Source organism: Falco naumanni, chromosome 3 (genome assembly GCF_017639655.2).
Source record: "Falco naumanni isolate bFalNau1 chromosome 3, bFalNau1.pat, whole genome shotgun sequence".
Lineage (NCBI taxonomy): Eukaryota > Metazoa > Chordata > Aves > Falconiformes > Falconidae > Falco > Falco naumanni.
Window position 1 is genome coordinate 119,255,716 of NC_054056.1, and position 3,150 is coordinate 119,258,865.

The 3,150-nt window shown below is 45.3% G+C and overlaps 1 pseudogene; it reads left to right on the forward strand.

Moving 5' to 3' along the window:
- Positions 1-316: 316 nt before the first annotated feature.
- On the forward strand, positions 317-471 carry LOC121085938 (annotated as a pseudogene).
- The last annotated feature ends 2,679 nt before the right edge of the window (positions 472-3,150 follow it).

The window sequence follows — 3,150 nt, forward strand, 5'->3', positions numbered from 1 at the left end:
AAGATATACTAACTAAAAAAATAATAATGTTTCTTCCAACTTTGAAGAAATTATATCTGAATAGAGAGATTACGGACTACAAGTGAAGGAAAAAGACATCTGCAGTTCCATTCTTCTGGCCTTCAGATACAAACCATAAAAATACCAGTAGTGTCAAGAGCTATGGAATTTTATTTATAAGTATGAATCAGTCTTAAGTTTTCCTTATAATTATGGGGTATCTTGTGTGCACATCCAGTGCACTTACATCATTAATCCCTAGATTATGATGTGGCCCAGAAACTCCTCACCTTCCTTCTCAGCTCCCTATTGTGTAATACTTACCTGGCAGGGAAGACACCATGATCAGGCAGGTGGTTTTCTCAGGGTGAGGTGCATCCCCTGTACTCCAGGTGTGCTGACCCTTGCAATGTCCCCAAATGCAGGAAACTTGACTGCATCATTTGTGGTAGTGGGGGACTGCATCCCCGCTATTAGTATTTTTTAACATTTGAAGCTGGAAGCCGTCATGCAGCAGAAAAACAATGACATAGATGCCATCACAGAAATACGTGGGATAACTTGCATGGCTGGAGTGCTGCAATGGATGGCTGTAAATTCATCGGAAGGGATAAGCAATGGGGAGGGTAGTCCTGTAGATAAGGAAGTGTTTTGATTGTCTAGAGCTGAATGGTGGCAACAACAAGGTTGAATGTTTATGGGTGAAGATCAGGGGGAGGGCCAACAATGCAGATATCCTGGTTAAAGTCTTTTACAGGCCATCCTACCAGGATGAAGAGGCAGATGAAACAATCTGCAAGAAGCTGGGAGAAGTCTCATGGTCACTAGTGCTTGTTCTTATAGGGAATGTGTCTGTGACATTCCACAGAGGATGAGGAAAAGACTGAAATACTTAACGCCTTCTTTGCCTCAGTCTTAAATAGACTGATTATCTCAAGGTACTCAATCTCCTGAGATGGAAAACAGGGACAAAGAACAGAATGAAGTCCCCATAGTTCAGGAGGAAATGCTTAGTGACCTGCTGCTCCACCAGGTTATGCACAAGTCTATGGTACTGCATGGGATCCACCTGAGGGTACTAAGAGAGCTGGAAGACAAGCTTGCCAAGTCACTCTCCATCATTTATCAAGTGTCCTGGATAACTGGGAAGGTCCCAGAAGACTGGAGGTTAGCCAATGTGACACCCATGTAGAAGGGCAAGAAGGAGAATCTGGGAAACTACAGGCATGTCAGAAGATCATCCTGAGCACCATCACACAGTGTGTGCAGGGCAACCATGGGATCAGGCTCAGTCAACACGGGTTTATGAAAGGCAAGTCCTCCTTGACTAACCAGATCTCCTTCTATGACAAGGTGACCCACCTGGTGAATGAGGGAAAGGCTGTTGGTGTTGTCTACCTAGACTTTAATAAAGCCTTTTACACTGTCTCCCACAGCATTCTCCTGGAGAAACTGGCAGCTCATGGCTTGGACAAGTGTACTCTATGCTGGGTTAAAAGCTGGCTGGATGGCCAAGCCAAAAGAGTCATGACGAATGGAGTTACATCCAGCTGGCGGCCAGTCACAAGTGGTGTGCCCCAGGGCTCAGTACTGGGGCCAGTCCTGGTTAATGTCTTTATCAATGATATGGACAAGGGGATCAAGTGCACCTTCAGGACATTTGCAGATGACACCAAATCATGTGGGAGTGTTGATCTGTTTGAGGGTAGGAAGGCTCTGCAGAGGGACCTGGACAGGCTGGACTGATGGGCCCAGGCCAGTTGTATGAGGTTCAACAAGGCTCAGTGCCGGGTCCTGCACCTGGGTCACACCAGCCCCACACAGCGCTATGGGCTTGGGGCAGAGTGGCTGGAAAACTGCCTGAGGGGAAAGGAGCTGGGGGTGCTGGTTGACAGCTGGCTGACCATGAGCCAGCAGTGTGCCCAGGTGGCCAAGGAGGCCAATGGCATCCTGACTTGTATCAGAGACAGTGTGGCCAGCAGGACAGGGGCAGTGATTGTCCCCCTGTACTCGGCACTGATGAGGCCACACCTCATATGCTGTGTTCAGTTTTGGGCCCCTCACTACAAGAAAGACCTTGTGGTGCTGAACTGTGCCCAAAGAATGGAAACTCAGCTGGTGAGGGGTCTAGAGCACAAGTCTTCTGAGCAGCAGCTGAGTGGACTGGGGTTGTTCAGCCTGGAGAAAAGGGGGCTCAGGGGGGACCTCCTCACTCTCAACGACTACCTGACAGGGGGCTATAGGCAGGTGGGGGTCGGTCTCTTCTGCCAGATAACAAACAACAGGACAAGAGGAAATGGCCTCAAGTTGCACCTGGGGAAGTTTAGATTGGGTATTGGGAAAAAATTCTTTGTTGAAATGGTGGTCAAGCATTGGAATGGGCTGCCTGGGGAATGGTAGAATCACCACCCCTGGTAGTATTTAAAAACATGTTGTTTTGGTGCATAAGGGCATGGTTTAGTGGTGGCCTTGGCCATCCTGGGTTAATGGTTGGACTTTATGACCTTAAAGATCTTTTCCAACATAAATGATTCTATGATTCTATCATTGTCTTCTCAGAATGGATGAGACAATGGACTGGTTTAAGACAATAAACTGATTGGAGACAAGGTGGTTGACTGATCTCCTAACCCTGTTCCCAATTAAGTAATTGTTTTAGGAGCTCTAAAGGTGGGAATTTCAGAAAATCACAGACTCCCTCAGTGAGCTCAGGCTGTGTTTAGACCAATTTTTTTTTGCTTAAATGTGCTGATGAACGTTCCAAGTAGACAAGAATGCCATTCTACAGATTTGATAATTCTACATAATTATTATTGCATATTCTTCAATAACCTTAACTTCTAACAAATTAGTTTTTCAACTAAAATAACTTTTGATGACTTATTTCTATAGGGAAAAATGGTCAACAGACACAGCTTTTCTTAATAGGCTGTAAACCTTATGTAAAGTAGTGAACAAAATGACCAAAGGGTATGATATATAGCAATTTGCTGAGACCTGACAGAAGTTCAGATCAATATACATGACAGATTCCTTTTGCTGCCTATCTTTTTTGTTGTTATTGGTGGTTTGGGTTGGGTTTTATTAAGTATGCATACCCCCTCTTCTTTTTATAGTAGCTAACAGTCGTATCTTACCACACCTCATAGT